The following is a 24,866-nucleotide window of genomic DNA, read 5'->3' as shown; positions in this document are numbered from 1 at the left end:
GACTACACCAGAAGGGGCCTATAGATATAGAGAAGTGTAAGCTGGAAAGAGGAGCTACCTGAAATTGAACTGAACCTACACTGACCACAACAACTCCAGAGAAATTTCTAGATATACATGTATATATTTTTTTTAATTTTAAAAAAAAATTTTTCTTTCCATTTTTATTTTTTATTTTTTCTCTTTTATTTTCTTTTAAAATTCCCTATTACACCCCCATTACTCCTCAAATTTCATTTTCATATATTTTGATGATTTTTTTAATTAGGGAAAAAAATTGTTTCCTTTTTTTTTCTTTTTCTTGTTTTTCTCTCCTATTTCCTTTTAAAGTCTTCTAATACTCCTCTATTATTCCTTAATTTTCATTTTCATTTCACTATAACCTTTACAAAAAAAAAAAAAAAGAAAGAGAGAGAAACCCTATTTTTAAACCGAACTTCATATACATTTCTAATTTTTTTGTGTGTTTTTGCTTTTGTTTTTAAACATTATATTTCAGAGTCTAACCTCTACACTAGATTTTTAATCTTTGTTTTTCAGTATGTGATATAAATTTTGGACATTTAAGAATCCAATATTCAGTTCCCATTGCTATTCAGGAGTGTGGTGATTACTCTCCCACTTTTGACTCTCTGTTTTCTACCTCAGAACACCTCTATTTCCTCCTTTCTCCTTCTCTTCCCAATCCAATTCTGTGAATCTTTGTGGGTGTCTGGGCTACGGAGAACACTTTGGGAACAGATAACTGCGTAGAACTGTCTCTCTCCTCTTGAGTTCCCTTTATCTCCTGCTGCTCACCTCTATCTCCTTCCTCCCTGTCCTATTCTTCATGTAACTCTGTGAACCTCTCTGGTTGTCTCTCATGGTGGAGAATCTTTTCACCATTAACCTAGAAGTTTTACTATCAGTGCTGTATAGTTGGAGAAGTCTTGAGACTATTGGAAGAATAAAACTGAAATCCAGAGGCAGGATACTTAAGCCCCAAACCTGAGAAAACCAGAAAACTCCTGACTACACGGAACATTAAGGAATAAGAGACCATCCAAAAGCCTCCATACCTACACCAAAACCAACCACCACCCAAGAGCCAATGAGCTCCAGTACAAGACATACCACGCAAATTCTTTAGCAATACAGGAACGTAGACCTGAGTGTCAACATACAGGCTGTCCAAAGTCACACCTACCACATAGACCCATCGCAAAACTCATTACTGGACACTCCATTGCACTCCAGAGAGACGAAATCCAATTCCATGGACCAGAACGCTGACACAAGCTTCCCTAACCAGGAAACCTTGACAAACCAATCGTCCAAGCCCACCCACTAGGTGAAACCTCCACAATAAAAAGGAACCACAGACCACCAGAATACAGAAAGCCCACTTCAGGCACAGCAATCTAAACAAGTTGAAAAGGCAGAGAAATACCCAACAGGTAAAGGAACATGAAAAAAGCCCACCAAGTCAAACAAAAGAGGAGGAAATAGGGAATCTACCTGAAAAAGAATTTAGAATAATGATAATAAAAATGATCCAAAAATCTTGAAAACAAAATGGAGTTACAAATAAATAGCCTGGAGACCAAATTGAGAAGATGCAAGAAATGTTTAACAAGGACCTAGAAGAAATTAAAAAAGTCAATTAAAATTAATAATGAAATAAATGACATCAAAAACACTCTGGAGGGAACCAACAGTAGAATAACAGAGACAGAAGATAGGATAAGTGAGGTAGAAGATAAAATGGTGGAAATAAATGAAGCAGAGAGGAAAAAAGAAAAAAGAATCAAAAGAAATGAGGACAACCTCAGGGACCTCTGGGACAATGTGAAACGCCCCAACATTCCAATCATAGGAGTCCCAGAAGAAGAAGACAAAGAGAAAGCCCATGAGAAAATACTCCAGGAGATAATAGCTGAAAACTTCCCTAAAATGGGGAAGGAAATAGCCACCCAAGTCCAAGAAACCCAGAGAGTCCCAAACAGGATAAACCCAAGGCAAAACACCCCAAGACACATATTAATCAAATTAACAAAGATCAAACACAAAGAACAAATATTAAAAGCAGCAAGGGAGAAACAACAAATAACACACAAAGGGATTCTCATAAGCATAACAGCTGATCTATCAATAGAAACCCTTCAGGCCAGAAGGGAATGGCAGGACATACTTAAAGTAATGAAAGAGAATAACCTACAACCTAGATTACTCTACCCAGCAAGGATCTCATTCAGATATGAAGGAGAACTCAAAAGCTTTACAGACAAGCAAAAGCTGAGAGAATTCAGCACCACCAAACCAGCTCTTCAACAAATACTAAAGGATCTTCTCTAGACAGGAAGCACAGAAAGGTGGTGTAAACGTGAACCCCAAACAACAAAATAACTGGCAATGGGACCATACCTATCAATAATTAGCTTACATGTAAATGGGTTGAATGCCCCAACCAAAAGACAAAAGCTGGATGAATGGATACAAACAAGACCCCTATATATGCTATCTACAACAGACCCACCTCAAAACACGGGACACATACAGACTAAAAGTGAAGGTCTAGAAAAAAATATTCCACCCAAACGGAGACCAAAAGAAAGCAGGAGTCGCAATACTCATATCAGATAAAATAGACTTTCAAATAAAGGGTGTGAAAAGAGACAAAGATGGACACTACATAATGATCAAAGGATCAACCCAAGAAGAAGATATAACAATTATAAATATCTATGCACCCAACATAGGAGCACTGCAATATGTAAGGCAAACGCTAACGAGTATGAAAGAGGAAATTAATAGTAACACAATAATAGTAGGAGACTTTAATACCCCACTCACAACTATGGATAGATCAACTAAACAGAAAATGAACAAGGAAACACAAACTTTAAAGGACACAATGGACCAGCTAGACCTAATTGACATCTATAGGACGTTTCACCCCAAAACAATCAACTTCACCTTTTTCTCCAGTGCACACGGAACCTTCTCCAGAATAAATCACATCCTGGGCCATAAATCTAGTCTTGGTAAATTCAAAAAAACTGAAATCATTCCAGTCATCTTTTCTGACCACAGTGCAGTAAGATTAGATCTCAATTACAGGAAAAAAATTATTAAAAGTTCAAACATATGGAGGCTAAACAACACGCTTCTGAATAACCAACAAATCATAGAAGAAATCAAAAAAGAAATCAAAACATGCATAGAAATGAATGAAAATGAAAACACAACAACCCAAAACCTATGGGACACTGTAAAAGCAGTACTAAGGGGAAGATTCATAGCATTACAGGCCTACCTCAAGAAACAAGAAAAAAGTCAAATAAATAACCTAACTCTACACATAAAGCAACTAGAGAAGGAAGAAATGAAGAATCCCAGGGTTAGTAGAAGGCAAGAAATCTTAAAAATTAGGGCAGAAATAAATGCAAAAGAAACTAAAGAGACCATAGCAAAAATCAACAAAGCTAAAAGCTGGTTTTTTGAAAAAATAAACAAAATTGACAAACCATTAGCAAGACTCATTAAGAAACAAAGGGAGAAGAACCAAATTAACAAAATTAGAAACAAAAATGGAGAGATCACAACAGACAACACAGAAATACAAAGGATCATAAGAGACTACTACCAGCAGCTCTATGCCAATAAAATGGACAACTTGGAAGAAATGGACAAGTTCTTAGAGAAGTATAACTTTCCAAAACTGAACCAGGAAGAAATAGAAGACCTTAACAAACCCATCAGAAGCAAGGAAATCAAAACTGTAATCAGAAATCTTCCAGCAAACAAAAGCCCAGGACCAGATGACTTCACAGCTGAATTCTACCAAAAATTGAGAGAAGAGCTAACACCTATCTTACACAAACTCTTCCAGAAAATTGCAGAAGAAGGTAAACTTCCAAATTCATTCTAGGAGGCCACCATCACCGTAATTCCAAAACCAGACAAAGATGCCACAAAAAAAGAAAACTACAGGCCAATATCACTGATGAACATAGAAGCAAAAATCCTTAACAAAATTCTAGCAAACAGAATCCAACAACATATTAAAAAAATCATACACCATGACCAAGTGAGCTTTATCTCAGCAATGCAAGGATTCTTTAATCTCTGCAAATCAATCAATGTAATACACCACATTAACAAATTGAAAGATAAAAACCATAAGACTATCTCGATAGATGCAGAAGAAGCCTTTGACAAAATTTAACATCCATTTATGATTAAAACTCTCCAGAAAGCAGGAATAGAAGGAACATACCTCAACATAATAAAAGCTATATATTAGAAACCCACAGCAAGCATCACCCTCAATGGTGAAAAATTGAAAGCATTTCCCCTGAAATCAGGAACAAGACAAGGGTGCCCACTCTCACCACTACTGTTAAACATAGCTTTGGAAGTGTTGGCCACAGCAATCAGGGCAGAAAAAGAAGTAAAAGGAATCCAGATAGGAAAAGAAGAAGTGAAACTCTCTGTTTGCAGATGACATGATCCTCTACATAGAAAACCCTAAAGACTCTACCAGAAAATTGCTAGACATAATCAACGAATATAGTAAAGTTGCAGGATATAAAATTAACACACAGAAACCCCTTGCATTCCTATACACTAACAATGAGAAAACAGAAAGAGAAATTAAGGAAACAATACCATTCACCATTGCAACAAAAAGAATAAAATACTTAGGAGTATATCTACCTAAAGAAACAAAAGACCTATACATAGAAAACTATAAAACACTGATGAAAGAAATCAAAGAGGACACAAACAGATGGAGAAATATACCGTGTTCATGGATTTGAAGAATCAATATTGTCAAAATGGCTATACTACCCAAAGCAATCTATAGATTCAATGCAATCCCTATCAAACTACCAACGGTATTTTTCACAGAACTAGAACAAATAATTTCACATTTGTATGGAAATACAAAAAACCTCGAATAGCCAAAGTAATCTTGAGAAAGAAGAATGGAACTGGAGGAATCAACCTGCCTGACTTCAGACTCTACTACAAAGCCACAGTCATCAAGACAGTATGGTACTGGCACAAAGACAGAAATATAGATCAATGGAACAGAATAGAAAGCCCAGAGATAAATTCACGAACCTATGGCCACCTTATCTTCTACAAAGGAGGCAAGGATATACAATGGAAAAAAGACAACCTCTTTAACAAGTGGTGCTGGGAAAATTGATCAACCACCTGTAAAAGAATGAAACTAGAACACTTTCTAACACCATACACAAAAATAAACTCAAAATGGATTAAAGATCTAAATGTAAGACCAGAAACTATAAAACTCCTAGAGGAGAACATAGGCAAAACACTCTCTGACATAAATCAGAGCAGGATCCTCTCTGACCCACATCCATGAATTTTGGAAACAAAAGCAAAAATAAACAAATGGGACCGAATGAAACTTAAAAGCTTTTGCACAACAAAGGAAACTATAAACAAGGTGAAAAGACAGCCCTCAGATTGGGAGAAAGTAATAGCAAACAAAGTAACAGAGAAAGGATTAATCTCAAAAATATACAAGAAACTCCTCCAGGTCAACTCCAGAAAAATAAATGACCCAATCAAAAAATGGACCAAAGAACTAAACAGACATTTCTCCAAGGAAGACATACAGATGGCAAAAAAACACATGAAAAAATGCTCAACATCACTCATTATCACAGAAATGCAAATCAAAACTACAATGAGGTACCATTACACTCCAGTCAGGATGGCTGCTATCCAAAAGTCTACAAGCAATAAATGCTGGAGAGGGTTTGGAGAAAAGGGAACCCTCTTACACTGTTGGTGGAAATGCAAATTAGTACAGCCACTATGGAAAACAGTGTGGAGATTTCTTAAAATGCTGGAAATAGAACTGCCATATGACCCAGCAATCCCACTTCTGGGCATACACACCGAGGAAACCAGATCTGAAAGAGACACGTGCTCCCCAGTGTTCATCGCAGCACTGTTTATAATAGCCAGGACGTGGAAGCAACCTAGATGCCCATCAGCAGACGAATGGATGAGGAAGCTGTGGTACATATACACCATGGAATATTACTCAGCCATTAAAAAGAATTCATTTGAATCAGTTCTAATGAGATGGGTGAAACTGGAGCCCATTATACAGAGTGAAGTAAGCCAGAAAGATAAAGAGCATTACAGTATACTAATACACATATATGGAATTTAGAAAGATGGTAATGATAACCCTATATGCAAAACAGAAAAAGAGACACAGAAGTATAGAACAGACTTTTGGACTCTGTGGGAGAAGGCGAGGGTGGAATGTTTCGAGAGAACAGCATCGAAACATGTATATTATCTAGGGTGAAACAGATCACCAGCCCAGGTTGGATGCATGAGACAAGTGCTCGGGGCTGGTGCACTGGGAAGACCCAGAGGGATTGGGTCGAGAGGGAGGTGGGAGGGGGGACTGGGATGGGGAATACATGTAAATCCATGGATAATTCATTTAAATGTATGACAAAAACCAATAAATAAATAAATAAATAAATAAATAAAACCAATAGGGATCAGTAAAAAGAAAAAACTTATAAAAAAAATGAACTGCTACACTCAATATGTCAATGAATTTGGAAAACTCAGCAGTGGCCACAGGACTAGAAAAAGTCAGTTTTAATTCCAATCCCAAGGAAAGGTACTGCCAAAGAATGTGCAAACTACCATACAATTGCGCTCACTTCACATGCTAGCAAGGTTATAATCAAAATCCTTCAAGCTAGGTTTGAACAGTACATGAATTGAGAACTTCCAGATATACAGGCTGGCTTTAGAAAAGGCAGAGGAACCAGAGATCAAATTGCCAACATATACTGGATCATAGAAAAAAGCAAGGAAATTCCAGAATATATATATATATATATATATATATATATATATATATATTAATCTATTTTGCTTCATTAACTGTGCTAAAGCCTTTGACTGTGTGGATCACAGCAAACTGTGGAAAACTCTTAAAGAGATGGGAATACCAGATGACCTTACTTGTTTTTTGAGAAATCTGTATGTAGATAAAGAAGCAAAAGTTAGGTCTGAACATGGAACAATGGATTGGTTCAAAATTGTGACAGGAGTATGTCAAAGCTCTATAGTGTCACCCTGCTTATTTAACTTATATGCAGAATATATCATGTGAAATGCTAAGCTGGATGAATCCCAAACTGGAATCAAGATTTCTGGGATAAATATCAATAATCTCAGAAATGCAGATGATGTCACTAATGGAATAAAGCAAAGAGGAACTAAAGAAACTTTTAGTGAGGGTGAAAAATTTGAAACTCAACATTCAGAAAACAGATTGTGATATCCAGCCCCATCACTTCACAGCAAATAGAATGGGAAAAAGTGGAAGCAGTGACCGATTTCATGTTCTTGGGCTCTAAAATCACTGCAGATCGTGACTGCAGCCATGAAATTAAAAGATGTTTGCACCTTGGAAGGAAAATTATGACAAACCTAGACAGCATATTAAAAATCAGAGACATCACTCTGCCAACAAAGTCAATGCTATGTACAGTCAATGTACAGTCAATGCTATGTTTTTTTCAGTAGTCATGTATGGACGTGAGAATTGGATCATAAAGAAGGCTGAGCACCAAAGAACTGATACTTTGAAGTTGTGGTGCTGGATAAAACTCTGGAGAGTCCTTTGGAGAGCAAAGAGATCAAACCAGCCAATTTTAAAGGAAATCATCCCTTAATAATCATTGGAAGCCCTGAGGTTGGACCTGAAGCTCCAATACTTTGGCTACCTGATGCAAAGAACTGAATCATCGTAAAAGACCCTGATCCTGGGAAAGATTGAGGGCAGGAGAAGGGGGTGACAGAGGAAGAGATGATTGGATGACATCACCTGCTCAATGGACATGAATTTGATCAAATTACAGGAGATAGTGAAAGACAGGGAAGTCTGGCATGCTGCAGTCCACAGGTTCATAGAGTCAGACAGGATGTAGTGCCCAAACAACAAGAACAAATACCTATTAATAGTATAAGAAATTGAGTCTCAATATTCAGATAAGTGAAAAGCAACAGCAGATGATGGAAATTTTCAGTCTAGGATAAGATTTTTCCAAATTTTTATCATCAAATATAATATTCCTGAAGCAATCTTTAACAGGTTTTGCTTCTTGAAGTCTTAAAATGTACTTTCTTGAAAATTTGAATACAAGACAATGCAAGTAATTTCCCATTTTCATCCACAGTAATAGTTTTTATGATTGTTTCAGCAAAGTTTCTCATTATCTGGAGAAGAGGCAATATATATTTCTCCCGGATGTCTTGTGTCTTCCAGTGGTTTCCACACCTGGTTTCTGGGTAGAAGGATCCATCTGGCCAAGTGGAGGGGTCTGACATCTTGGTTGAATTTATCACCAGATAGGGCCGAGAGATGATAAGGAGTAGGCCGAGGGGAGGATGGCAGCCAACATCATTTCTTGCTGCCTTCCATACATCACTCCACATCCCTGTCAGTCAGTCACCACATGACACAGGGGGCAAAGAGGGGGCCCAAAGGCATGCAGGGCGAAAGGATGGTGACTTCTGAGACAGTCATAGAGCCAGAGGATGCTGTGGAGACTTGCCAGGCAGTGCTCACCTAGTCCTCTTCAGCACAAGTCAACCCCCTAGTCTCCCTTTCAGTTTTGGGCCTCCTTCTACAACCCAGAGCAATTTCCCAATTCTAAATGTTAGAATTCACCAGTGAAGCCATTGACCCCGGCTTTTTTCTAGAAGGCTTTTAATTACTGATTCAATTTATTTACTGGTAATTTTTCTGTTCATATTTTCTAATTCTTCATGTTTCATTCTTTTTATGTTTTATGTTTCTAGGAAATTATTCATTTCTTTCAGATTGTATAATTTGTTGGCAGATAATTATTCAAAGAGGGCTGTTACAATCCTTTGTATTTATGCAATATCAGCTGTAATGTTTCCTCTTTCAGTTATAATTTTTATTTATTTGAGCCTTCTCTTTTTTCGTGGCAATGTAGCTAATAGTTTGTCTATTTGTTTTCAAAAATTAACTTTTAGTATCATTGATCTTTCTATTCTCCTTTTAGTCTCCAATTTATTTCCATTCTAATATTTATTTTCTTCCTTCTGTTAATTTTGGCCTTAGTTTGTTCTTTTTCTGGTTCCCTGATGTGTAAAATTATATTTATTTGAACTCTTTTTTTTAATGCAGGCCTTTATCACAATGAGCTCCCCTCATAACTTCTCTCACAGCACCCCATAAATTTTGGTATATGGTGCTTCATTTTCATTTGTCTCAAGATATTTTATTTATTATTTTTTATTATTTTATTATTATTATTTCATTTATTTTTATTAGTTGGAAGCTAATTACTTTACAATATTGTAGTGGTTTTTGCCATACATTGACATGAATCAGCCATGGATTTACAGGTATTCCCCATCATGAACCCCCCCTCCCACCTCTCTCCACATCCCATCCCTCTGGGTCGTCCCAGTGCACCAGCCCCGAGCACTTGTCTCATGCATCCAACCTGGACTGGCATATTTTAGATTTAAATTTTGATTTGTTATTTGCCACATTTGTTGTTTAAGAGCATGTTGTTTAATATACACCTGTCTGTGAATTCTCCAGTTTTTCCTATATATGTGATTGTCTGTTTCTGACCCCAAGTTTGGAAGTTCTAGCTATTAATTCTTTGACTGAGCTCTCTGCCCCTTTCTCTCTTTCTGTGACTCCTACACTACATATATTGGCTGCTTTCATGAATCCTATAATTCCCTTAAGCTAAATTCACTATTTTTATCTATTTATTTACTTCATTTTTTTTTCTTATTTCTTCCCTTATTCAAATGTATTCCACTGCCTATCTTCAGTTTCACTGATTTTCCTCTGCTTGATCTAGTCGGATGTTTAACCTCTCCATTGAATTTTTCTATTCAGTGATTTCTCTTTGGTACTTTTTAATATTTTCTACCTCTTTGTTGAAAATATCATTCTGTTCATGAATCATTCTCTTGCTCTTGGTTAACAACTTTATGACCTTTATTTTGAACTTTCTATCAAGTAAATCAATTATCATTTTCACTGAGGTCTTTTTTTGGAGTTTTATCTTGTTCTTTTATTTGGAACATATTGTTTTATTTCTTCATTTTATTTTTACTATGTTGGTTTCTGTGCATTAGATAAAAACAGTCACCTCACTCAATCTTGACTGGTCTCTTGTAGGAGATTGACTCCATCAGTCAGCCTACCAAGCTCCTGATTGTCTCTCAAACCTTTGATTGTTCAAGCCAGTTTGTTTTTATTTTTTTTTTATTTTTTTTTTTAAATTTTTATTAGTTGGAGGTTAATTACTTTACATCATTACAGTAGTTTTTGTTATACATTGATATGAATTAGCCATGGATTTACATGTATTCCCCATCCCAGTCCCCCCTCCCACCTCCCTCTCCACCCGATCCCTCTGGGTCTTCCCAGTGCACCAGGCCCGAGCAAGCCAGTTTGTTTTTAATGGCCACCAGTAGTTGAGAGTGTGCCAAGACCTGCTAGTGCTCCAAAGAAGAGGGTCACAGTTTACACCTAGATACACACTCATAGGAGGTTGTATCATCATGCAATAGATAGGAAAGGATGTGGCTAAGCTCCTTCCAGGAAGAAACTGAGAAACTGTGAAGTGGGCGTCTTTGCTTATTCTTTGTATGCTGGTCCTGGAAATAAAGCCATGGGGCAGGTGCTTCTGCACACATTAAGAGATGCTTCCTTTTTGCTACAGTCCTATGAGGATCATGAGTCCACGCTCCATTGTCTATTAGAGCCAAGTGATTCAGAGGCCAGTCCCTCATGCAGTAGCCACAAAAATTGGGCCACCATGTGTATAAATTCCTGCCAGGGACATACTAGCATTTCAGGGGAGCCTGGAGGGAGATGGAGAAAGAAATGTCCACCAGCTTCTGCCTCGTGGGAGGATCAATACCAGCCTCTAAATGTGTGGTAAATTAGAAGCTTGAACCTCAGGCAGCAGCTTTTAGAGTATGTATGTATACATACCCCTTTTAGGAAAAGACTTGGAAGATGGTCATTTTTGCCTGCTCCCTCAGTGCTGACCTCAGAGGAGATAGCTGGTTAAGAGTTTCTTTGTTTGCTACATTCTTGTGGGACTCATGAATGGAAGCCTTGCTGGCTAACAGAGCCAGGCAATCAAAGGACTTGTCCTAAGGCAGCAGAACAAAAGCAGGGTACAGACATGCATACAAGTTCCTTTCAGGAAGATACTGATGACATGGAGTCAGCTATGTAGGAGATGGCATGGTGACTGCCAATTTTCCTGGTCTTTGGGGAGGACTGCAATTAGTCCTTAGATGTGTGCTAAATTAGGAATCTGACTTTCAGGCAACAATTTTCAAAGCAAGTAGATGGACACTTTTTAAGGAAAGATTGGCAGAAGGAACTTTCTAGTTGCTCCTTCTGCACTAAGCCCTGGGGATACAGCCATGGTGAGTGCTTGTCACCCATTAACACCTCTCCTTTGTTTCCTGCATACAAGCATCACTGGCTTTCAGAGCTAGGTGTTTTGGGGATCCATTCTTTGTGTGGGAGTCTTACAAGTTGGGGCACTAGATATGGGGTACAAACCCTCTGCTCCTCAGGAAAAATCTAGAAGTTAGAGTTCCCTTTGGATTGTATGGCATCATGCCAAGAGTGGTATTTATGGCGAGAGTGTTTCAGCCTTTCTTATCCATTTTGATGAGGGTTTTTCTGATTTGTTTATCGTGTAGTAGTTGCTCAGCTCACTTCAGGATACCTTTCAAAGATAATCGTCTTGTGTGTAGCTGTATATTCATTGAGGCAATGGGAGGAGGGGAATTCAGGAGCCTCCTATGTTGCCATCTTGATCTATTCCCATCCTGTAGCCTTTTAATTTAAATTCCATTTTGTTTAATATTTGTTTAGCCCTCCATTCTCTTTTTCTTACTATTTGCATGGAATATCTTTCTCCCATCATTTCACTTTCAATCTGTTTGTGTCTTTGGAACTAGAGCCTTTCGTAGATAGAGTTGGTTCACTGTTTTTTTTTTAATCCATTTTGTCAATCTCCATCTTTTGACTGAAAAGTTTAGTCTGTTTACCTACAAAGTATTTACCAATATGCAGCAACTTCTGTAATTTTGTTGTTTCTTTTGTACGTACCTTTTAATTTTTTTGGTCCCTCATTTTCTGCATCATTGCCTTTTGTTGTTAGTTGATTTTTTTTTTTTTTTGGTAGCAAAACATAAATTTCCTTCCCAATTCATTTTATGTATTCTATAGCTGTTTTCTTATTGATGACCATGGGGATAACATCATCTAACATCTTTTTTTTCATTTATTTTTATTAGTTGGAGGCTAATTACTTTACAATATTGTAGTGGTTTTTGCCATACATTGAGATGAATCAGCCATGGATTTACCTGTATTCCCCATCCCGATCCCCCCTCCCTCCTCCCTTTCTACCCAATCCCTCTGGGTCTTCCCAGTGCACCAGCCCCGAGCACTTGTCTCATGCATCCAACCTGGGCTGGTGATCTGTTTCACCCTTGATAATATACATGTTTTGATGCTGTTCTCTCAAAACATCCCACCCTCGCCTTCTCCCGCAGAGTCCAAAAGTCTGTTATGTACATCTGTGTCTCTTTTTCTGTTTTGTATATAGGGTTATCATTACCATCTTTCTAAATTCCATATATATGTGTTAGTATACTTTAAGTAATAAAACTGAACTTAATTTTTTAGCAGCCTAACTTTAGTAACATACAAAAACACTGTCCCTGACTATATATCTCCATTTCTACTTCCTTTCAGGTACTAATGACACAAAATTATGGCTTCATATATTGTCCAAGATGTAGACTAGTAATTATTTTTATTTGTTAATCTCTTAAATCAAGTAGAAAGCAAAAAGCAGAAGTTTCAAATCAAAGTACAATTATAGCTTTTATAATTTTCTATATATTTACCTTTACCACATTTCTTAATATCTTCATGAGGCAGAAATTGCTAAACAGTATGGGACTTAGAGACTTCAATTCATTTTTTTTTAATTCAATTTTTTTCTTCTCAAGTAAGTATCTCACCCTTTGTTCCAATTTCCAAGCATTCATAGAAGTGCCTCCCTGGTCTGGTAAGTCATAAAACAGTCAGACCCAGGACAAGGCAATCATTAACTGCTGTCCAGTTTATCAAGAAAAATAGAAAAAAAAATCCAGGTACACAGTTAGCTCCTAAACATATATCTAGCTCCTGAATAATGGTCTGCAGTCTTGAGAAAGTGTCAAGGGATGGCCTCACAATGTCTGAAAAAACTGAGAGATCAAAGAAAGTCATAAAAATGACAAACTGAACATTGAAACATTTAAATTAATTGGTCAAAATTGGCATATATTAAAGTCACAAGCTAACAAAAAAACATACAGATCAATACAAGTAAAGATAAAAAACTGCTGTAATCCGCACCTTTTGGGGACTCTTCATGCCCTCTCATTGTCTATGCTGAGGACTATGTATCTCTGTCTTTTAAAATAAACTTTGCCTGTGTGAGTGGTTTTGAGTTTGTGTAGTTCCTTGGCTCCTGGAACAAAACAGAACCTGGTTTCCTGTTTCATTCATATATGTGTCTCCTGTTATTTCAACCTGAAGAACATTCTTTAGCATTTCTTGAAGGGTAGGTCCAGTGATAATGAACTCCCTCAGCTTTTGTTTATCTCAATTGTTGCCTTGTTTTCCAAGGACAATAAAAGACTCTTGGTTGACAACTTTATCTCTTCAGTTGTTAGATGTTTGAGTTGTAAAGTTACTATTTGGTTCCTCTTTATAACTCCACTTCTCTCCTGAGACTTTCAGCTTTTATTTGAACATATTTGTAATTGTTTGTTGATGCGTTTTTTTTTTTTTTTTTTGATAGCAGTTTTAAAATATTTGTCAGATAATTCTAACTTGTGTTTCATTTCAGTGTCCATATGTTTTGTTTCCTTTTCCCTTTAAGGTGAAGTTTTTTTGGTTCATGTTATACTGTGTGATTTTCAAATTAAGTCTGAATATTTGGGGTATTATGTTATGAAATTTGGGATCTTATTTTAACTGTTTTCACTAGGATTTCATGCACTGCTCCAACTGAAGAATAACAGAGGAGCTAGCTCTTGAAAATAGAAGTCCAGTTTCCTTATTTGATCTCCACTGACAGCCAAGAGGGGAAGAGTCTCCCTGTTATAGCTGGGCAGGGATGGATATTCTGATTACTCAGATAGGCTCCACTAATATATCTCCCTATGTGAAAGGCAGAAGAGCTTTGTTACTGCTTCCCACATGGAGCAGTAATTTCTATTGATACTACAGGTGAGGGGACGGACTTGTTAACTTTGAGCCAATGCCAATGTCTTGACTCTCTAATAAGACTTCTCTGATATCACTCCATTAGAAGTGCCTTTTTTTTCCCCTGCATCCATTGACATTTCTGAGTTCCACACTTCTTAAGCTCCAAAGCTTGAATGTAAGAGGCAAAAAAAAAAAATCCAAGAACTGACCAACATGTCTTTTTTGGAGTTTTAAGATCTCCAGCCAGTCTTTCTTCTTTTCTGTATTAAAAAAAATATATATTTCCTTGTATTATATTGTATATAATATCTGTAGTATATTTGCACTTACTGAAAGGGGCTAAGGAAAAGTATGTCTAGTCTATCTTTCTAGAAGGATTTTTTTTTTTAAATCTATTGATATTTTTATATGTTATTTGTCCTTTAATTCTATTAATCTGGTAAAGGACCTTCATTGGTTATTTTAAATGTTAAGCTAGCTGGCATTACGAATAAACTCTATGTGGCTTTATATTAGCATCATTTTAATATATTTTGTATTCAATATCCTAACATTTTATTATAGATGTTTTAATCACTCTTCTTAGCAGAGATTGGCATATACTTCTTGTTTTTTGAAAATCTTCTTGATATGTTTTGGTATATGGGGTATTTTGACTTCTTAAAAATTGGTAAAAGAATGCTGTCTCATTTTTACTATTTCATGGAAGAATTTATGTCTATACTGTAATTTTGGTCTTAAAAATTGATAACACTTTTACAATTTAATTTATACCAGAGCTTGAAAGTAAAAGTCACTAATCATGTCTGACTCTTTGAGACCCCATGAACTATACAGTCCATGGAATTCTTTAGGCCATAATACTGGAGTGGGTAGCCGTTCCCTTCTCCAGGGGATCTTCCCAACCCAGGAACTGAACCCAGGTCTCCCACATTGTGGGCAGATTCTTTACCAACTGAGCCATGATGCAAAGATCCGACTCATTTGAAAAGACCCTGATGCTGGGAAAGATTGAGGGCAGGAGAAGGGGATGACAGAGGATGAGATGGCGATGGCATCACCAACTCAATGGACATGAGTTTCAGTAGGTTCTGGGAGTTGGTGTCGGACAGGGGGTCCTGGCGTGCTGCAGTTCATGGGGTCGCAAAGAGTCGGACACGACTGAGCTTCTGAACTGAACTTACAATTTAATGATCTGGACCTGAAATTTACTGTGTAAGAAAGTTTTAATAGTGGAAATAATTACTTTTAGTAAATATGGGGCTTCTGAGATTTTCTATATTTTTATCAGCTTTAGTAAATTTTATTTTATAAAACTGTTCACATCTTATTGAATTTGTAGGATCTGTAGTTATGCCTCATTTCATTTATTATATTTTCAGTTTTTAACTGTTTTAAGGAATATTTATGACTATCAATTTTATAAGCATTGTTTAGTGTTGTTTTGCTGTCTGTTATGTACTGAATGCTTGTATCCCTGCCATACATGCATATGTTGAAGTATTATTCAACAGTTTCTGTATCTGGAGACAGGGCTTCTAAGGAAATATTTAAGATTAAATGAAGTCATAAAAATGGGGCACAAGTACAATAGAATTGTTGTTGTTGTCATTTAGTCACTAAGTCATGTCGACATCTTAGCAACCTCATGGACTGCAGAATACCAGGCTTCCCTGTCTTTCACTATCCCCCAAAGTTTGATAAAACTCATGTCCATTGAGAAGGTGATGCCATCTAACCATTTCATCCTCTGTCACCTCAATCCTTCCCAGCATCAGGGTATTTCCCAATAAGTCAGTTCATGTAGCTTTAGTTTCAACATCAACCTCCCAATGAATATTCAGGGTTGATTTCCTTTTGGATTGACTGGTTTGATCTCCTTACAGTTCAAGGGACTCTCAAGAGTCTTCTCCAGCACCACAATTTGAAGGCATCAATGCTTTTGCACTCAGCCTTCTTTATGGTCCAATTCTCACATCCATACATGACTATGGAAAAAAACATAGCTTTGACTATGCAGGCTTTGTCAGTAAAGTGATGCTTCTGCTTTAATGTATCATCTAAGTTTGTCATAACTTTCCTTCCAAAAGCAAGTATCTTTTAATTCCATGGATGCAGTCACTGTCTGAGGTGATTTTAGAGCCCAAGAAAACAAAATCTGTCACTGCTTCCACTTTTTCCCCATCTATTGCCATGAAGTGATGGGACCAGATGCCATTATCTTAGTTTTTTGAATGTTGAGTTTTAAGCAAGCTTTTTCACTCTCCTCTTTCAAACTCATCAAGAAACTCTTTAATTCCTATTTGCTTTCTGCCATTAGAGTGGTATCATCTGCATATCTGAAGTTGTTGATATTTCTCGTGGCAATTGTGATGCCACATTGTGATTCATCCAGGCTGGCATTTCACATGATGTACTCAGCATATAAGTTAAATAGGTAGGGTGACAATATACAACCTTGACATACTTCTTTCCCAGTTTTGAACCAGTTCTTTGTTCCATGTCCAGTTCCCACTGTTGCTTCTTGTCCTGCATACAGGTTTCTCAGGGGACAAGTAAAGTAGTCTGATATTCTCATCTTTGAAGAATATTCCACAGTTTATTGTGCTCCATACTGTCTAAGGTTTTAGCATAATCAATGAAGCAGAAGCAGATGTTTTTGTGGAATTGCTTTGCTTTCTTTATGATCCAATGGATGTTGGCAATTTGATCTCTGGTTCCTCTGCCTTTTCTAAACACAACTTGTACATCTGCAAATTGTTAGTTCATGTACTGCTGAAATCTAACTTGAAGAACTTTTTATCATAACCTTGCTAGCATGTGAAATAAGTGCAATTGTATGGTAACTTCAACATTCTTTGGCATTGTCTTTCTTTGGGATTGGGATGAAAACTGACATTTTCCAGTCCTGTGGCCACTGCCAAGATTTCCAAGTTTGCTGACATATTTTTGTGTAGCACTTTAACAGCATCACCTTTTAGGGTTTTAATTAGCTCAGCTGGAATTCTATCACCTCCTCTAGCTTTGTTCATAGTAATGCTTCCTACGGCTCTTTTGAGTTCACACTCCAGGATGTCTGGCTCTAGGTGAGTGATCACACCATCATTTGTTATCCAGATCATTGAGCCTTTTTTCTTTTTTTGTACAGTTCTTCTGTGTATTTCTGTCACCTCTTCTTAATCTCGTCTGCTTCTTTTAGGTCCTTGCTGTTTCTGTCTTTTATTGCACACATCCTTGAATGAAAAGTTTTCTTGATATTTCCAATTTTCTTGAAGAGATCTCTAGTATTTCCCATTCTATTTTTTTCCTCTAGTTCTTTGATTGTTCACTTAGGAAGGCCTTCTTACCTCCCCCTGCTATTCTCTGGAAACTTGCATTCATTGGTTATCAGTTCAGTTCAGTCACTCAGTCGTGTCCGACTCTTTGCGACCCCATGAATTGCAGCACGCCAGGCCTCCCTGTCCATCACCAACTCCTGGAGTCTACCCAAACCCATGTCCATCAAGTCAGTGATGCCATCCAGCCATCTCATCCTCTGTTGTCCCCTTCTCCTCCTGCCCCCAATCCTTCCCAGCATCCTTCCCTTTTTCATTTGTCTTTGGCTCCTCTCCTTTTCTCAGCTATTTGTAAAACTTCCACAGACAACCACTTTGCCTTCTTGCATTTATTTTTCTTTGAGATGGTTTTGGTCACTGTCTCCTGTATAATGCTACAAATCTCTGTCCATAGTTCTTCAGGCACTCTGCCTACTAGGTCTAATTCCTTGAATTTATTCATCACCTCCACAATGATTTTGGTAATAACTGAATGGTCTAGTGTTTCTCCCTACTTTCTTTTTAAACTTGAATTTTGCAATAAGGAGTTGATGATCCTAGCCAGTCAGCTTCAGATCTTGTTTTTGCTGCCTGTATGGAGCCTCTTCATCTTTGGATACAAATAATAAGTCTATTTGATTTTGGTATTGACCATCTGGTGATGTCCATGTGTAGAGCTGTCTCTTGTGTTGTTATAAAAAGATTAGTCTTTGTAAATAGAGGCACCAGAGAGCTTTCTTTCTTTCTCACAAGCACAAAGAAGTCATAAGAACACAGTGAGAAGGCAGCTTAGAAGACAGAAAGAGCCCTCACAAGAAACTAAACAGTACTGGACCTTGACCTTGGACTTTCTAGCCTTCAGAACTGTGAAAAAAATTAATTTCTGCTGTTTAAGCCATGAAGACTGTGATTTTTTTAAATAACAGCCTCAATAGACTAAGAAACTGCCACAAAATTACTACAAACATAGCACCTTAAAAACACAGAAATTTATTTCCGATCATTTTAGATCACAGTTCTGGGTGGCTTTTATTTATTTATTTTTGCTGTTATTTTTGGTGGTGGTGGTGGTTTTTTTGTTTTGTTTTGTTTTATTTTGTTTTTTGTGGTCTTACATGGCTAAAATCAGAGATAGAGGATCCCTGGGTTATACCAGTAGCAATAAGAAACAAATACATATCTCGGTATCAAAAGGGTATTATATTATAAAAAAATAACTAAATATGTGAGATCAGCTTTGTAATTAGTATTTGAGCAGAGGCTAGATGATTTTTAAGACTATATTAGAAAATGTCTAAATTTCTTTGAGCAAATTGCCTGTGAGACTGTTTTCCAAGTTGATTCTACTATTACACATTCCTACTAGAAATATATGAGAATTTTAATTGGCCCCCTATGGTGTTCATGATGTATTTAAAATATGGGTCTGTAATTTCTAATTTCTGCTGAATCTTGCTGGCTCTTCCACTTTGAGGCTTTGTGTTACAAGGGGGTGGCAAGTATTCTTGCCTGAAAAATTCCATGGATAGTGGAGCCTGGCAGGCTACAGTCCATAGGGTCACAAGGAGTTCGGCACAACTGAGCACACATTCACAACATAGCTTACAAGGGAGATTTTGCCAGTTAGTTTTGATAGTTCATGGAGGATATGACCCTTCTACACCATCTTCTAACTGTAGTCTCTGTGCAGTCACTTCTGAATTTCCTATGTAATGAAGTTTCTATGCATGTGAAAAAGTAAGGCAAGCAAACAAAAATCACCAAAAATTTAAAAACAAACATTAAAAAAAAATCTTGCAGATACTAATCAGTTATTGATACTATATAGGGGAACTAAGTTATGTTTCTGATATGTAATGAGTGAGTGAGTGACAGTTGCTCAGTCATGTCCAACTCTTTGTGACTCCATGAACTGTAGCCTGCCAGGCTCCTCTGTCCATGGAAATGTCCAGGTAAAAAGACTGGAGTGGGTTGCCATTTCCTTCTCTAGGGGATCTTCCTGACCAATGGACTAAACATGAGTCTCCTGCATTGCAGGCAGATTCTTTACCATCTGAGCCACCAGGATAGCCAACTATTCAGAGACATTTCTAAATATAAAGACAGGTCAACTTAAAAAGTATCAGCATATACATGCTTGATTTTATCTTATAATCTATAGATAATGCATTAGAAATTGCAATGAATCTATACACTTTTTCCAAAGGAATACCCAAGACAGAAGAAACAATAAAATTTTAAATGACAATCACCAATCAGATGACATAATTTAGATGAAGCTTATCTCTCTTGAAGAGATGGGGGCTGGGCAAGTGGCCAGATATGTAATAATTGGGCATTACAGAAAGACCAAAGAGTGCACCACCAGGGGCCTGGTTCTCCTAGCCAGTCCCAACCTGCCAACCCCAAGGGCAGAGCTGCTGGAACTAAAATAGCTATGGTGTGGCCATGGCCTAGAAAGCAGTGAGGAAGGGATGTAGGCGCGACCATGAAGAAGCAGTTGAAATGTGTTCCTTTTTATGGCTGAGTACTATTTCATTGCATATTTGTACTGCAGCTTCTTTATCCATTTATCTGTCCATTGACATCTAGGTTGCTTCCATGCCCTAGCTATTGTAAATGAGTGAACTGCATTGAACTGCAATGAACATTGGGGTACATGTTTCTTTTTCAATTTGGGTTTCCTCGTGGTCTATGCCTAGGAGTGGGTTTGCTGGGTCATATGGTAGTTTTATTCCTAGTTTTTTAAAGGAGTCTCCATACTGTCTTCCATAGTGGCTGTGTCAATTTACATTCCCATCAGCAATGTAAGTGGGTTCCCTTTTCTCCACACCCTCTCCAGCATTTATTGTTTGCAAACTTTTTGATGATGGCCATTCTGACTGGTGTGAAATGGTATCTCATCGTAGTTTTCATTTGCATTTCTCTAATAATGAGTGACGTTGAACACCTTTTCATGGGTTTGTTAGCCATCTGTATGTCTTCTTTGGAGAAATGTCTGTTTAGGTCTTTTTCCCACTTTTTAATTGGGTTGTGTGCCTTTCTTTTATTCCATTGTATGAACTGCTTGCATGTTTCATTTACTATTATTTTTTTCCCATTCTGAGGGTTGTCTTTTCACCTTGTTTGTAGTTTTCTTTGCTGTGCAAAAACTCTTAAGTTTAATTAGGTCCCACTTATTTTTATTTCCATTACTCTAGGAGGTGGTTAATAGAAGATCTTGCTTTATGTCATTGAGTGTCCTGCCTATGTTTTCCTCTAGGAGTTTTATGGTTTCTGGTCTTACATTTAGGTCTTTAATCCATTTTGACTTTATCTTTGTGTATGGCATTAAGAAGTGTTCTAATTTCATTCTTTTGCATGTAGCTGTGGATGAACCTAGAGCCTATTATAACTGAGTGAAGTAAGTCAGAAAGAGAAATATAATTATTGTATACTGACATGTATATATGAAATCTAGAAAGATGATACTGATGAATTTATTTTCAGGGAAGCAAGGGATAAACAGACATAGAGAACAGACCTGTGGCCATGGGGGGAGGGGAGGAGGGAGAAGGTGAGATATATGGATAGAGTAACATGGAAATCTACAGTACCATATATTAAATAGATAGCCAATGGGAATTTTCTGTATGATTCAGGGAACTCAATTCGGGGTTCTTTGACAATCTAGAGGGGTGGGATGGGGAGGGAAATGGGAGGGAGGTTCAGGAGGGAGGGGACATGGCATGGGTCTACCTATGGCTGATTCTGGTTGATATATGACAGAAAACCACAAATATTTGTAAAGCAATTATCCTTCAATTAACAAAATAAAGTAGCAAAAAAAAAAAAGAAGAAGAAGAAGAAGAAGCAATTCAACCATGTGAAGCAGCTGGTCAACCAGACTGTGGGCGGAGAAGAGAAAACAGAAGACCTCAGTAAAGATCTGTTACAGATCTAGCGATGCCAGATATGGTGCACTCCATGTGTCACCATTTCCAGAAGTACCTCATGGCCTGCTTCCAGCCAAGAAGAGACACAAACAACTCCCTTTGAGAACTCTAACTCAGAATATGCAGGAAGCATCAATTCAGCTAGAAGACTCTCTCCTGCAGAAGATGCTGGAGAGGTGTGGAGATGCTGAGAATCAGCTGGCTCTAGAACTTTCTCAGCATGAAGTCTTTGTCAAGAAGGAGATTGTGGCCCCCTGTACAGCATAGCAGAGATGGAGATTCCCGACATCCAGAAACAGAGGAAGCAGCTAGCCAAACTGGTGTTAGACTGGGACTTGGTCAGAACCAGGTAGCACCAGGCTCACAAATTTTCAGGAGCCAACTTGCAGGGGCTTCCACCAAAAATAGATGACCTAAAGGATGAAATGGATGAAGTTGGAAATAAAGTAGAAGAGTACAAGGATCAACTTGCAGTGGACATGTACAACTTTATGGTCAAAGAAGGCGAGTACAGCAAATTCTTTGTTACCTTATTATAAGCTCAAGCAGATTACCATAGAAAAGCGTTAGCAGTCTTAGAAAAGGTCCTTCACGAGTTGCAAGCCCATCAAGATAAGTGGGTGGAGAAATCCACCTTTGGGGCGTCTTTCAAGAACACCTGAAGCAGGGCAGTGGTGAGATGCACTGCACCTTGAGGCTTGCCTGATGCTATTGCTGCAGACAGGTGAGAAGGAGGAGAAAACTTTTCTGAACTGGGGTTGGGGCCTCGAAGTTAAGGAAACTGAAAGCTGCTCTAGACTGTTCTACTTCTCACCTGGATGAATTTAACTCCGCACCGCCCCCCCCACCCCCCCGCAAGACTGCAGCAGGTGCTTTAAAGTTCTACTTACAGGAACTGCCTGAACCTTTGATGACTTTTAATCTGTATGAAGAATGGACGCAAATAGCAAGTGTACAGGATCAAGACAAAAACTTCAGGATTTGTGGAGAACATGTCAGAAGTTGCCACCACAAAATTTTGTTAACTTTAGGTATTTAATCAAGTTCCTTGCAAAACTTGTTCAGACCAGTGACATTAACAAAATGACTCTCAGCAGCCTTGCAATCGTGTTAGGCACTAACTTCTTTTGAGCCAAAAGTGAAGAAATGCTTGCCAAGACGGCAGCAGCCACATCCATCAATGTGGTTGTGGTCATCAAACCCAACATTCATTGTGCCACCTGGTTATTCCCCGAAGAGGTGGAATTTAACGTGTCAGAAGTGTTTGTACCTCTCACCACCCCAAACAACAGTCACTCACCCCACACTGGAAATAACCCTGTCGACTCAGGGACCCTGGAAAGGAAGCAGTCTGCCAGCATGGTGGTGATGGAGGGGGACCTGGTGAAGAAGGAGAGCTTTGGTGTGAAGCTTATGGACTTCCAGGCCCACTGGTGGGGTGGAACTCTAAATAGAAAGCATTCATTCCCTTCTTTTCAGCTGCTACTCCGAACGACAGATGGCAGCACTTTTGCTCCAGTGGGCCCAAAGCCTCCTCCCCAGAGCTCTAGGACCTAAAGCAGCACAGGGTGTGGGACTGGCCCCTCCTCTGAGGGTATACTGGGGCAGGGGCCCAGCCCGGGTGACAGCAGTCCTGCAAAGCCCAAGGACTCTGCCGATACACCTGCACCAGGGAGAAACATCAGTCAGACTCCATTCACTCCCAACCCCCACCCCAGGCCCAGTCAGTTGCCGGTTCCCATCAGCTCTCTGTGCCTCCTCTCCCCCTGCGCACAAATTCCACCAGCCTGAGCCCATACAGTGTGAGCCAAACTGTTATTAAAAACAAAAAACAACAACAAAAAAAAAACACCTGCTCCTGAAACCAGGAAACTGGCCTCCCAGCCATTCTGGGGGCTAGAGTTCTCCAGAAACATCTCAGCATCCACCCAGCCAGTCACCAAAGCAGTCTACCTGAAGCCCTTCTCCCCCTACTCAGCCCCCAGGCCAGGCCCAAGGCCAGATCTGTGCCACCTCGCAGCTCTTCACACCTCCGGGGTACTTCAGCAGCCTGTCTCTGATCCAGGCCCCCAACCACCAGCCGCCACAGACCCCCATGCAGGCCACACCGCCGGCCGCGCTCACCAAACTCCGCAGCAGCAGGGCCCACCCATCCCCGGGGTGCCCAGTGAACCTGAACTCCAGCAGTTGCCCCACACCCTTTCCCAGACACCAACACCCCCCAGCACCCCGCCCCTCTGAAAACAGAACCCCAGCCAGGCAGTGAGTAACTCCGAGACCGCAGAGCAACACGCTGGAATCTTACCGAGACCTAAACAGGTACCGAAGCCAGGGAACTGGCCCAACGTCCCCAGCCCCGCCCCCTCATCCTCCTGCCGCCCATCCCATGGGGATGGCAACCTCATCATTGCAGTTCTTACCACCTCCAAAAATAGTCACAGATGTATGACCAGCCATATTCAGTAAGAACTGAAATTAGAATATTTAATGATGCCAATTCTAGGTTTTCAGAACCGTTTTGCAGTGTCTTTCCTGAAATGTATTCAGACTCAGCCAGCAGAGACTTGCTGGGCCGCATTCTGTGGGATATGGACAATGATACAGAAAGCACAGCCCTGTGAAGAAAGCCACGCCCCACGCTTGACACCTTCCACCCTGGCGAGTGTAGCAGGGACAGGCAGACGTTAATCTTTCCAGACAAAACAGTGAGAAGCTTTCACTAAAGGAGAAAAAAAGATCTCACAAGGCGAGACTTGGCCTTTCACAGCTCTAGGAGAGAGAAGAGGCTGGGTGATCTGTCTTGAAGAAGCTGGCTTTCTTTACATGGGAAAGAATCATGCCCCCCCCCCCCATTTTTTAAAGAGGTACTTAGCAGAAAGAGTATCATTGCCAAGATGTGCTTTTGTTACTACTGTTCATGCAGGTGGCACCATTGGCAACTTGGAATGAAGGAAGAGCAGTGAAGAAGAAAGAAGACTATTTAACAAAATATATCCATTACACTCAACTACTTCCTGCTACCTGGACTTTCATTCTCCTGTATCACAAGGGAGTTTCGTCTCCTTCAGACGTGCTGCAGAATCGTTTTGTATGAAGCATGGTCTATGCCTCCCCGACCTCTCAGAACCACAAACATTAGGGGTGACCACTGGATCCATCACCTCAGCAAACTGGATTGCCTTATGCTTTGCTGGATTGCCAGAATGTAGACAGAAATGTACTGTTCTTTAAAAAAAATGTAATTGCTAATTTATGAAGACG

The 24,866-nt window shown here is 38.9% G+C and overlaps 1 pseudogene; it reads left to right on the top strand.

The window, feature by feature from the left end:
* LOC110151647 (rho GTPase-activating protein 17-like) overlaps positions 1-24,226 on the top strand; it is a 79,185-nt pseudogene extending 54,959 nt beyond the window's left edge.
* Positions 24,227-24,866: the final 640 nt, after the last annotated feature.

This window comes from Odocoileus virginianus, chromosome X (genome assembly GCF_023699985.2).
Source record: "Odocoileus virginianus isolate 20LAN1187 ecotype Illinois chromosome X, Ovbor_1.2, whole genome shotgun sequence".
NCBI classification, from domain to species: Eukaryota; Metazoa; Chordata; class Mammalia; order Artiodactyla; family Cervidae; genus Odocoileus; species Odocoileus virginianus.
Note: the sequence above shows the minus strand (reverse complement) of the source record. Positions and strands in the feature narration are given on the sequence as shown.